Here is a 13,687-nt window from a genome sequence, read left to right on the forward strand (position 1 = left end):
CCGGCCAAGACCTTTCTCTTCTAAAGTGACTGGTGATTTGCTGACCAGAGGCGCTTGTCATGGGACCCGGGAGGGAATGCATCATTCATCAGAGTCCATTCCCGTGGTGCCTTCCGGCTATACGGAGAGGGACGCGCAGTTGGGTGTGTGGTGCTGGATGAAGGGATGAAGGAGGACTGCTGCCTCTAAGGTGACCCTAAAAGACAGGATGACAGAAGCGATCTGGGGTGGGAGGAGGGAAGAGGGAGGCGAGGTGGCTTCTGTGAATCTCAGCACACTTTCCACTCACAGAAGTGGAAAACTGAATCTGTGGGTCGGCGGAACTGGAAACCAGATCTTTTGCAGGACGCCCTGGGGGGATGGCATGTAGCCCCCCAGAGCCGTTGGCCACGGGACGGCCTCCTCGGGCGGACGGGGCAGAGCGGGCCAGCGGGCGCGTGCCCGACACGTCCACCGGGCACTGCCCCCTCCGGGCGCGCGCCCGTCCCGCCGACCCGCCTCGCCCCTCGCCGGGCTCGGTGGACCCCGCACCCGGGCCCGCGCACGCCCCCTCCGCCCGCCGGGACCCCGGGCCCGCGCACCCCGCGCCCCCTCCCCTCCCGGCGGGCGCGCGCGCTGGCTCCCGCTTCTTCTCCCGTTGGCGGCGGCGGCGGCGGCGGGGATTGTTTTTGTTGTCGTTGAGGCCGGAAGAGCCGGAGCCGGGTACCTGTTCCCGGGCCGGGCGCCGCCGCCGCCCCCTACCCAGCGCCCGCGTCTCCGCGGCGCCACCCCAGCGCCAATATTCCGGAGATCAAGCGTTACGCGGCGGCGGCGGCGGCGGCGGCGGGGCCCGGAGCGGGAGGCGCCGGGGACCGGGGCGAGGCGGCCCCCGCCGCCGCCATGGAGGCGCTGGGACCCGGTGAGGAGCGAGCTCGGGTCGGGGCGGGACCGGGGACCCGGGGCCCGGGGCGGGCGGCCGGGACTTTCGCTGCCCCGTCGACCCGCCGGGTTTGGGCCGCCAGGCCTCGGGGAAGGGGACCCGAGCCCCGCAGCACGAAGCCGAGGGAGCTGACCCGGGCCTGGGGGGCGGTGACCGCGCTCCAGCCGGCCGTTGGGTGGATCCTGAGGTCCGTGGGGGAGGTTCGGGAAGGTGACCCGCTCCGCCGGGCGAAGGCCACTCTTGGCCTCACGTCGGGGAGATGATTTGTGCCCGGGATCGCGGTGAGGGTAGTTTTGGGCCTCAGAAGGGGCGATCCGCTACCCAGTGCGCGCGGAGGCCTGGCCCAGACCGGGAAAAGGGCCCCGCCGCCTGCTAGCAGCCGGTAGTCCTGGTTTGGGGCCGCGCCCCTGTTTTTCTTTGCATTGGCAGACGGTCCAGAGCCTTCAGATGAGGAAGAAGAACTTCATCCAAACACCTCTCATGATCTCTGAAGGTCAAGGGACAAAATGCCCATCCTTTCTGAAAGGCCCTGATGTCCCGAAGAACATGGTTCTGTGCCTCTATCTGTTACTCAGTCTGTGTGTTAGTCACAGAGTGGTCCGGGCCAGCCTTTGAGTGACACAGGAGTTGCCAGCCAGTCTGCTCCAGCACAGGCTTCAGTGCCCTGAGTTCTCTTCTAATTGGGTTATGAGTGGTTGTGAGGATCAAATGAAGGAGAAAGTGCTTTGGAAACTGTAATTTGTTGTGGATATGGATGGCCTCTGGTTATTTCTCTCTATCCAAACCAGAGGAACCATTCCAGGCCTGGTGCTTCCACCTCAAAGCCCAACAGGTTTCTAATGCCTTGGCTAAGTAGCGCAGGGTTTAGGGGCTGTGGTGGAATTAACTTTAATATTCAAATCTTACCTACATAATGAACTTAGTCGTAGAGTGTTTCGTCTTTTTAATGCGTAGACAATTTGAGTTGCCATTTGAGTTTGGAAACTTGGCAGGTTTGTTTACTTAGCACTTGTTTGCATAGCTGAGTGATTAAACTCCACCCTAATTTGCTTCTTCAAGTATTGTTTAAAGGCCCTCATAATCAGATTTCATATGCCTTTTAAAAATAATTTGGCTTGCCGCATTAATATTATTTGATAAACTTCGGTGTATTATGCCAGGTTAACTTAAGATATGTCCCCTGGCTAAAGACATGATCAGGTCTTTAGGAATGTAACAGACTTCCGTTCAAATTCAATGTAGTAGTGTAATAGTTGTATGACCCTGGGCAAATTACTTAATTCCTTTGAACTTTCATTTTCTTATCTATAAACTGAGGGTAATATTATGTTCTGTAAGATTGTTGAGAGAATGAAATGAGAGCATATGAGAAGTCTTACTATAGAGACTACTGCCTCAACAAATGTTTCTTCCCTCCCCCTAGTAATTCATAATTGAAACAACTGTTGCATTTATGAGCTGATATCAAAAGAAACTGTGTAACTGTGGGCATAAACTGAATTTCATGGAAAGGATCAACCTGGTGATGTCAGGCACTGCCCAGGGACTCTTTTTTGTTTGTTTGATTTTAGCTTTTGCAGGTTTGAGGATTTAGTGGTTCACTCAGGATTGTTCAGATTGTGGAAAATTAATTCTCACTAACCATATTTATAAGACACTAATGAATAAGCCAGAATGTCACATAGATCTTTTCTGTTGAGTGGAATATTTTCCTGTCTGCTCTCTAGCAAACTCCTTTTTTGGTGTTGCAGTACCTTGGAAACCCAACTAATAAGTAGCTGCCTGCTAAGCATAGAATCAGAGCAAAGGGAGTTGATCGTCCTGTGGGATGATTCATCCAGGCTGTTTTAGAACCTGGAGAATCATCCCTGCTTCTCTGGCAGAGCACACCTGGATCTAGTGCTTTGTGCCCTCCTCACTTGAACAGTCCCTGAAACCTTAGTCTAGTCTTATTCTGTCCGTCCCCGCCCACCGCCTCCCCGCAACCTGTTTCAGTTTCTGCCAATACTCAGAAATATAATTAATTAGATTACCACTTATTTTGGCAATATGTTGTTTGCAGTACTTTATAGTTTGTAAAGTGCTTTTATAACTATTAGGTCATTTAATCCTCTGGGAGGTAGGCAAGGCAGGTAGCTATCGCATTTTACAGATGAGAAAAGTGAGGTTCAGAGAGGATGAAGTGACTTCATTAGGGTTTCAAAAGGCCAAATGATGGAATAAAGACCAGAGTTTGAGTCATTTGACTTCTAATCTAATCGTCTCCTCTTCATTAAGGCTGACTTCATCTGTTCTATGTTAAGTCATATCAGTTGCCCTTTCAGAGAATCCTGTTATCTGACTTGTCACCACGTTTTGGGGATACCCTGAAAATAAAACTCAGGGACCGGGCTGGGTGTGGTGGCTCATGCCTGTAATCCCAGCACTTTGGGAGGCTGAGGTGGGTGGATCACTTGAGGCCAGGAGTTCGAGACCAACCTGGCCAACATGGTGAAACCCCATCTCTACTAAAAATACAAAAATTAGCTGGGTGTGGTGGCATACCTGTAGCCCTAGCTACTCTGGGGTGGCTGAAGTGGGAGGATGGCTTGAGCCTGGGAGGCAGAGGCTGCAGTGAGCTGAGATCACACCTCAAAAAGAAACTCTGCCTCAAAACAAAACGACAGAAAACCAACCAAACAACAAAAAAACACCCCGGGGCTGGGCACAGTGGCTCACGCCTGAAATTCCAGCACTCTGGGAGGCCAAGGTGGGCAGATCACCTGAGGTTGGGAGTTCAAGACCATCCTGGCCAACATAGTGAAACCCGTCTCTACTAAAAATATAAAAATTAACTGGGCGTGGTGGTGCGCACCTGTAGTCTGAGGCTGCAGCAGGAGAATCACTTGAACACGGGAAGCGGAAGTTGCAGTGAGCCGAGATTGCGCCACTGCACTCCAGCCTGGGCAACAAAGCAAGACTCCATCTTAAAAAAAAAAAAAAAAGTCACCTCAGGGACCTTTGAGCACTAACTATGACTATAATATTTACAAATGCAATTATAATAGCTAACATTTCCTGATCATTTACTATTGCAAGGCACTATGTTAAACCTTTTTTTTTTTTTTTTTTTTGGAGACAGAGTCTCGCTCTATCACCCAGGCTGGAGGGCAATGGCGCGATCTCGGCTCGCTGCAGCCTCCACCTCCTGAGTTCAAGCAGTTCTCTGCCTCAGGCTCCCGAGTAGCTGGGTTACAGGTGCCCACCACGCCCGGCTAATTTTTGCATTTTTAGTAGAGACAGGGTTTCACCATCTTGGCCAGGCTGGTCTTAAACTCCTGACCTTGTGATCCACCCGCCTCGGCCTCCCAAAGTGCTGGAATTACAGGCATGAGCCACTGTGCCCAGCCTTTATGTTAAACCTTGAATACACATCATCTCATGGGATAGATGCCATTATTATTACACACGTGCCCATTTTATAAATGAGGAAACTGAGATGCAGAGAGGCCAAGAAACTGGCCCAACATCATGCAGTTAGGGAGTGGTGAGACCAGGATTGAAACCTAGGTAATTTGGTTCCAGAGCTTTAGCCACTGTGCTTTATTGCTTCCTTACATAGATAGCTGGCTAAATTCAAAGAAACCAGATTTTTCCTAGCCTTCAGAGCTGTAGAAATAAATCTCTGTTGTTTAGGCCAAATTATAAAAAAAAAAAAAAAGAAAGAAAGAAAAGAAAAAATAAATTAGCTTCTAGAATGAAAAAAATATATAATTTTCAAACTAAATCTTCTAAGCTTATTAAAAGAAATTATCACTCAGCTTCTAACTTTTCTCTTTGCCAAGGAAAGGAGATACAAATAGTATTTACTTTTTGCCACTTCTTAATCATTTTCTTTCAATTCTTCTGCCTCTGCCTCTTTGATATCAAGTATTTCAGGTAAGAATACATACCACAAGATTATGAAGTATAATGGGGAAAAAAAAGTGCTAGGCTAGGAGTTAGGAGATTTGGATTCTAGTTAGCATTTAAACTCAAAGTCTTATTATGTCCTTAAGCAAGTCATTTGGTCCAAGTTTCTGTTTCCAAATTTCTATTATAAAGCTGTATTTCTTACAACTTTTTTTTCTTTTTTTTTAAGACGAGTCTCATTTTGTCACCCTTGCTGGATTGCAGTGGTGTGATCTCGGCTCACTGCAACCTCCACCTCCCAGGTTCAAGCTATTCCCTTGCCTCAGTCTCCCGAGTAGCTGGGATTAGAGGTGCCCACTACCACACCTGGCTAATTTTTCTATTTTTAGTAGAGACGGGGTTTCGCCATGTTTGCCAGGCTGGTCTCAAACTCCTGACCTCAGGTGATCCATCCGCTTCAGCCTTCCAAAGTGCTGGGATTACAGGCATGAGCCACTGTGCCTGGCCTCTTACAACTTTATGAATGATACAGTGATTGCTTAAGTGTATCTTGAAATATGCAGAGTTGAGTTATTTATATGATTTAATTGAGTTAATTCAGTATGTTAATCACCTCTCACATTATTTACTATTTACTTCTTGCCTTGTTACCTTGTTTGTAACTGTCTTATCAATTGTACTGATAGATCCTCCTATACACTAGAAGTAGAACTTAACTCCAGGCAATAAGAATACTTTTAGTGGGCCGGGCACGGTGGTTCATGTCTGTAATCCCAGCACTTTGGGAGGCCGAAGCAGGTGGATCGCAAGGTCAGGAGATCGAGACCATCCTGGCTAACACGGTGAAACCCCGTCTCTACTAAAAATACAATTAGCCGGGCATGGTGGCGTGCACCTGTAGTCCCAGCTGCTGGGGAGCGTGAGGCAGGAGAATGGTGTGAACCTGGGAGGTAGAGCTTGCGCCACTGCACTCCAGACTGAGCGACAGAGTGAGACTCCATCTCAAAAAAAAAAAAAACAAAAACAAAAAGAATACTTTTTGCATAAATTATGTGCTTTTGCTTCATTGAAAAATAATTGTCAGCTGGGCATAGTGGCTCATGACTGTAATCCCAGCACTTTGGGAGGCCTAGGTGGGCAGATTGCTTGAGCCCAGGAGTTCAAGACCAGCCTAGGCAACATGGCAAAACTCAAAACCTCATCTCTACCAAAAATACAAAAATTAGGCCGGGCGCGTGGCTCACACCTGTCATCCCAGCACTTTGGGAGGCCGAGGCGGGCAGATCATGAGGTCAGGAGATTGAGAGCAGCCTGGCTAACACGGTGAAACCCCGTCTCTACTAAAAATACCAAAATTAGCCGGGCATGGTGGCGGGCGCCTGTAGTCCCAGCTACTCAGGAGGCTGAGGCAGGAGAATGGCGTGAACCCAGGAGGCGGAGCTTGCAGTGACTGAGATTGAGCCACTGCACTTTAGCCTGGGTGACAGAGTGAGACTCCATCTCAAAAAAAAAAAAAGCAAAAATTAGTTGGGCGTGGTATCCCAGTTACTCTGGAGGCTCAGATAGGAGGATCAGTTAAGTCCAGGAGGTCGAGGCTGCAGTGAGCCATGATTGAATCAGTGCACTCCAGCCTGGGCAACAGAGCAAGACCCTGGCTCAAAATAAGAAAAAGAAGAAAAGACGAAAGAGAGAGAGAGAGAGACACTTTAGGAGGGCGAGGTGGGCACATCACGAGGTCAGGAGTTTGAGACCAGCCTGGCCAAGATGGTGAAACCCCGTCTCTACTAAAAATACAAAAAATTAGCTTGGCATGGTGGCTGGCGTCTGTAATCCCAACCACTTGGGAGGCTAAGGCAGGAGAATCTCTTAAACCTGGGAGGCGGGAGTTGCAGTGAGCCGAGGTCGCACTACTGCACTGCAGCCTGGACGACAGTGCGAGACTCTGTCTCAAAAAAAAAAAAAAAAAAAAAGAGAAAGAAAGAAAGAAGAGAGAGAGAGAACAGAAGGAAGGATGGAAGGGAGGGAGGGAGAGAAAGAAAGAAAAATAATTATCATTTTTGTCTTTAGATTCTACCTGGGATTATTGACACCGTTCAGTTCAACATTTGTTGAATTCTTACAACATGATGGCTGCTGCATTAGATATTGAGAAGATTAACAGGAGGTTCATTTATTATAAGAGTTTGTGGCCGGGCGCGGTGGCTCAAGCCTGTAATCCCAGCACTTTGGGAGGCCGAGACGGGCGGATCACGAGGTCAGGAGATCGAGACCATCCTGGCTAACACGGTGAAACCCCGTCTCTACTAAAAAATACAAAAAGCTAGCCGGGCGAGGTGGCGGGCGCCTGTAGTCCCAGCTACTCGAGAGGCTGAGGCAGGAGAATGGCGTGAACCCGGGAGGCGGAGTTTGCAGTGAGCGGAGATCCGGCCACTGCACTCCAGCCCGGGCGACAGAGCGAGACTCCGTCTCAAAAAACGTTTGTAATCTAGTGAAGTAGACAGAGTAACTTAACAAGTGGTTTCTTTTTTTTTTTTTTTTTTTTTGAGACGGAGTCTCGCTCTGTCGCCCGGCTGGACTGCAGTGGCCGGATCTCAGCTCACTGCAAGCTCCGCCTCCTGGGTTCACGCCATTCTCCTGCCTCAGCCTCTCGAGTAGCTGGGACTACAGGCGCCCAGCCACCTCGCCCGGCTAGCTTTTTGTATTTTTTAGTAGAGACGGGGTTTCACCGTGTTAGCCAGGATAGTCTCGAACTCCTGACCTCGTGATCCGCCCGTCTCGGCCTCCCAAAGTGCTGGGATTACAGGCTTGAGCCACCACGCCCGGCCAACAAGTGGTTTCTTATACTTGCTCTATGGGTTCCCCTATAGAGACAGTCTTTTGAACACAGAGGAAGGATCCTCTAGTCTGGGAGAATCAGGAAAGGCTTTCCAAGGAGGTTACATCTAAACCAAATTCTAAAGGATAAGTAGAATATCGTGGGAAAATGAATAATTAATATGTAAAATGATTTTTAATACTTTAAGTGTTAGAATATGGTAATCTGTCACCATAAATATCATAAAGTATTTGCTCTAATTTTCCTAAGTGATGTTGGACCAGAACAACATCTTTTTGTTGTTGTTGTTTTAGACTGAGTCTCCCTCTGTTGCCCAGGCTGGAGTGCAGTGGCGCGATCTCAGCTCACTACAACCTCTGCCTCCAGGATATTGATTTGATGACAAACTTATCATCATTCAGTGATGTACCTCTGTGTCAAACTTAGATATGTAAGATAGGTTATTCTTTTTTTTTTTTTTTTTTTTTTTTTTTTGAGATGGAGTTTCGCTGACCAGGCTGGAGTGCAATGGCGCGATCTTGGTTCACCACAACTTCCGCCTTCCAGGTTGAAGCGATTCTCCTGCCTCAGCCTCCCGAGTAGCTGGGATTACAGGCGCCCACCACTGTGCCCAGCTAATTTTTGTATTTTTAGTAGAGACGGGGTTTTACTATGCTGGCCAGGCTTGTCTCAAACTGCTGACCTCAGGTGATCTGCCTGCCTTGGCCTCCCAAAGTGCTGGGATTACAGGTGTGAGCCACCATGCGGGGTCCAGAACAACTTCTTGCTTCAAAGTTTTCTCTCCTTAGTGAAGTCTTTGTTCTCAGTGAAATGCCATTGCAGTAACAGAACCTGTTGTAACTTTCCATTGTAACCACAGCCCACTTTGCTCAATGCCTATTCATAGCAGAAAAGATGTTCATTTTTTAGGCCAGTGTCCACTTGATACTGTCATCAAAAAGGAGTCAGATTTTTTCTAAACAAGTGTCTCCCAGACTGTGCTCCACAAGATCCTTTTCTGCTGAGTATTAATAGATGTTCAAATCTTAGAGAGAGAGAGAGAGAGAGAGAGAGAGAGAGAGAGAGAGAGAGAGTTCTGTGGGAGGAAAAAAAGTTAGCTAAATGATGAGGTAAAGTTAACCAGGTTTATTTATTACATGACTTTCTCGAGAATTTGATATGATAATATACATTGAAATGTTATATTAACTCTCTCTTGCATGAGAGAGTATGGAAGGTTTTTTTTAACTTATGGAATCTTTTCTTTTTAAAAATAGTTTGGAAAGATTACTCTGTCTACACCAGGGTTTCTCAACTTCTTTCTCAGCACTATTGATATTTTGGACTGGGTAATTCTTTATTGTGGGGGGCTGTGTTATGCATTGTAGAATGCATAGCTGTATCCTGGGTCCTTTCCACTAGACGCCAGCAGCACTCCTCAGGTTGTGACAACCAAAAATATGTCCAGATATTTGCCAAATGTTTCCTGGGGAACAAAATTACCCCAGGTTGAGAACCACTGGTCTAGACTGTACATTCTTTGAAAGAAGGAGCTCTGTCTTCTTTCTGAATCCATAGTACAGGTTAGGTATGTTATAACTGAATAACTGAATAAATGTCTGTGGAATAAACTAGATCTTATGAACAAGAAATCTCAAATTGTCCAGGTTCTAAAAAGATCGAGTTATAAACGAGAAGGTCTAGCTTTATTGGTATTGTTTCACTATTGAAATTAGCAAATAAGTTGATAAATAGAGCTGCAGTTTAATCTTCTCCTATATGTACAATTTATAGTGATGCAGGCTAATTTGTGAGAGATTAATAGATCATTTCCAACTCTGGGGATGGTGGCTCCAGAGTTTAGAGATGATTTTTAAAATGCATATAATTTTGTAAGTGTAGCTATAGAGCTACTAATGCTCATGCAAGATTTTATACTGTAGCCTATGCTTGAGAGGAATTCATCATTCTAATTTTGATGTCATTATATTAAAAATAATAGCAACATGGCAAAATATTTAGAAATCTAGAGAACCTTAGGTCAAAAGACACCCCAAATTCTTTAGAGTGCATACAGTGAATAATAAGATCTCAATAATTGCAGCCATCATCATCATCATCAACAGGAAGAATAAATAGCACAATAGGCCGAGCACAGTGGCTCACGCCTGTAAGCCCAGCACTTTGGGAGGCCGAGGTGGGTGGATCACGAGGTCAGGAGTTCGAGACCAGCCTGGCCAATGTGGTGAAACCTCGTCTCTACTAAAAATACAAAAATTAGCTAGGCTTGATGGCGGGCGCCTGTAATCCCAGCTACTCGAGAGGCTGAGGCAGGAGAATCACTTGCAACTGGAAGGCAGAGGTTGCAGTGAGCCAGGATCAAGCCACTGCACTCCACCCTGGGTGAAAGAGCAAAACTCTGTCTCCAAAAAAAAAAAAAAAAAAAATAGTACAGCAAATGTCTTTCAATCTCTTTAGGACCTCCGGCTAGCCTATTTCAGCCACCTCGTCGTCCTGGCCTTGGAACTGTTGGAAAACCAATTCGACTGTTAGCCAATCATTTTCAGGTTCAGATTCCTAAAATAGATGTGTATCACTATGATGTGGATATTAAGCCTGAAAAACGGCCTCGTAGAGTCAACAGGTAAGGATTAGAAAGAGTGAGTGGATTTCTGTATGTTTTAAGTGCAGATAATTTATTTATGTATCATACTGTTCTCTAAATTCATCCAACATGTAGGCTTTGTTATTCTCTAAGATGATAGGTTTCTTAATAGCAGGTTTACTGTCCCATACTTGGTTATCCTCTGTAGGCTCTAGCAAAGTGCTGGATATATATTATTAGTCAATCAGTAAACACTTATTTAATTATGAAAGAGAAAGGTCACTCTTTCATTGACCAAGGGTAGCAAAAATGTGCTGAAATAGGTGAAGACATTAGTGTCTATGGGAAATAGAACTATCTGGAAATTCAAATTTTTATTGTTATACGTTGGTTTTGGACATGAGAAAGATATATATCAATACAGAAGATTACTTGCAGATGTTTTCTTGGGGGAAAAGAAAGACAGAAAAGTCATCTTGGAGTATTGAGAAAACTAAGCACAGAGAGAAGCTCTGGTTATTTCTAGCATTATCTAAGAGTGGTCCTGATGAGATGATGTAAGTATTGTGGTCTGTATAGCAGGAATTTACCTGGTGTGAAGACAGCCCTGTAGCAAATATTCTTACAGTGTGCTGAATATACATCCACTTTCCTTTTCTCTGTTTCTATGCAGTGACATTCAGGCAATGTTTGATATTAAGATTCTTGCTTTTTTAAGATTGGTCTTTTCTGCCAAGTTAAATATTTTGCACCACTTGATATTTTTCTCATATGGATCAAAATTTGGCTTTCTGGTATAGTTCATTCTCATGTAAACCCATTATTGGCTATTGTGTAACTGAGATCAATAGTAGTAGAAGTGGTGGTAATGGATAACATTGATCCGTTCAACAGATATTTTATTGAGTGTTTATTTTGTGCCAGATATTGTCCTATGCTCTGGGAATTCACCATGAACAAAACAGGCAAAACTTTCTACCTTTGAGGAGCTTATATTCTAATGGGGAAGACCAAAAATAAATGAAGAAGCAAACAAAACATATACTTTGTTAGTTGGTAATAAATGCAATAAAGAAAAAGAAAGTAGAGATGGAAGATAGGAAATGAGGATAGGATGGGCCACTGAGATTTATATATGAATGAATATATATGTTTGTGTATATATATACACACACACACATAAATGCATATGTAGATATACACACACATATGTATATGTATATATGTATGCAAATAGCTAGGGAAAGTCTCACTGAAAAGTGACATTCGACCTAGAGGAGGTGAGGGATATCTGCATGAAGAGTGTCCCAGGCAAAGTCTGAAGCTTGGTGAATTCAAGAAACAGTGGGCCGGGCGTGGTGGCTCATGCCTGTAATCCCAGCACTTTGGGAGGCTAAGGCGGGCAGATCACTTGAGGTCAGGAGGTTGAGACCAGCCTGGCCAACATGATGAAACCCTGTTTCTACTAAAAATACAAAAATTAGCCGGGCATAGTGGCATGTGCCTGTAATCCCAACTACTTGGGAGGCTGAGGCAAGAGAATCACTTGAATCTGGGAGATGGAGGTTGCAGTGAGCGGAGATCATGCCACTGCATTCCAGCCTGGGCAACAGAGGGAGACTCTGTCTCAAAAAGAAAAAAAAAAAAAAGAAAGAAAGAAACAGCAGATAATTCTGGATTGCTGGAGCAAGTGAGTGGGGGAGAGTGATAGGAGATGAGTTTGGAGAAATTTCAGAAGGCCTCTATCATGCAGAGCTTGTAAGCATTCATAACACTTTGTCATTTACTCTGGTTAGGTGAGTTTTAAATACTAAACCCACACATGACTAGACAAATCTAAGACATGACTAGCTTATATTTTTAGTGGATTGCCCTGGATGCTGTGCTGAAATTGCACCCTAGCAGGTAAGGGTGAAAAGCATGGAAATTAATTAGGAGGCACCTGGAATGATTCAGGTGAAAAGTAATGGTGGTTTAGACTTGAGTAGTATAATTGATAGCGATGAGAAGTGGTCAGATTCTGCAAATATTTTCACAGTCGTGTCAATAAGATTTACTGATGGATTGAACATGTGGTGTGAAAGAAAGAAATGAGTCATGATTAATTCCAGGGTTTTTGTCCTGAGCTAGTGGAAAAAAAGGAGTTGTCATTTATTAGATGGTGAAAACTGCAAGAGAAGCAGAAGCAGGGAGTAGCAGATCAGGCGACCTGTGAGTTTTGGACATTAGAGTTGAGATGACTATTAGACATGCTAGTGGAGGTCGGGCGTGGTAGCTCGTTCCTGTAATCCCAGCACTTTAGGAGGTTGAGGTGGGAGGATTGCTTGAAGCCAGGAGTTTGCAACAAGCTTAGGCAACATGGCCAGACTCTGTCTATATTAAAAAAAAAAAAAAAAAGCTGGGTGCGGTGGCTCACACCTGTAATCCCAGCACTTTGGGAGGCCGAGGTGGGTGGATCATGAGGTCAGGAGATCGAGACCAGCCTGGTCAATATGGTGAAACCCCATCCCTACTAATGATACAAAAATTAGCTGGGCGTGGTGGTGCGTGCCTGTAGTCCCAGCTACTCAGGAGGCTGAGGCAGAAGAATCACTTGAACCTGGGAGGTGGAGGTTGCAGTGAGCTGAGATTGTGCCACTGCACATCAACCTGGATGACAAAGTGAGACTGTCTCAAAAAAAAAAAAAAAAATTAGCTGGGTACAGTGGCACATGCCTGTAGTCCCACCTACTCAGGAGGCTGAGGCAGGTGGATCACTTGATCCCAGGGGTCGAGGTTGCAGTGTGCCATGTTGCACCACTACACTCCAGCCCAGATGACAGAATGAGACTGAGTCTAAAAAAAAAAAAAAGAGGAGGTTGAATACAGTATTAAGATTGGATTCAGGGGACAGATCCAGGCTGGAGACAAACATTTGAGAATCATGAGCTTATTGGTGATAAAGCCATGAGACTTGATGAGATTATGTTGAAAGTGAATGTGGGTGGAGAAAATAAGACTCCTACGCTGGGTCTTGAGGCACTCCAATATTTAAAGATTTAACTTAAAGATTAAAGGCGATGAGGAAGTATCAGGAAGATTGGCATGGAGAGACCACTGGAATAGGAGAAAACCAGGGGAGTGGTGCTCTGGAGGCAAAGGAAGAAGACGTTTTAAGTTGGAAGGATGGATTTTCTAATGTTCAAAGAGCATTGAATTTAGCTATATGGAGCCCACTGGAGGACATTGATAAGAGTAGTTTGGTAGAGAAAAAGCCCTCCTTGAGAAAGTTCAAGGGAGAAAGGGGAAGAGGAATTACAGACAACTCCTTCAAGGGATTTTGATACAAAAGGGAGCACAGAAATAGAATGTTCACATGAGGAGAAACTGAGGTTAAGAAAGTTTAATTTTTTTTTTTTTTTTTTTTTTGAGACGGAGTCTCACACCCAGGCTGGAGTGCAGTGGCCGGATCTCAGCT

General features: G+C 45.5%; 1 protein-coding gene across 1 annotated transcript in view; it reads left to right on the top strand.

Moving 5' to 3' along the window:
• Window positions 1-564: 564 nt before the first annotated feature.
• The window catches only part of AGO4 (argonaute RISC component 4), a 54,486-nt gene continuing 41,363 nt past the window's right edge, over window positions 565-13,687 (top strand). Inside the window, 1 exon segment of the mRNA XM_030942632.1 lies at window positions 565-898. The gene's annotated coding sequence lies outside the window, so the exon portion shown is untranslated.

This window comes from Rhinopithecus roxellana, chromosome 12, assembly GCF_007565055.1.
Source record: "Rhinopithecus roxellana isolate Shanxi Qingling chromosome 12, ASM756505v1, whole genome shotgun sequence".
In the NCBI taxonomy this organism is placed as follows: Eukaryota; Metazoa; Chordata; class Mammalia; order Primates; family Cercopithecidae; genus Rhinopithecus; species Rhinopithecus roxellana.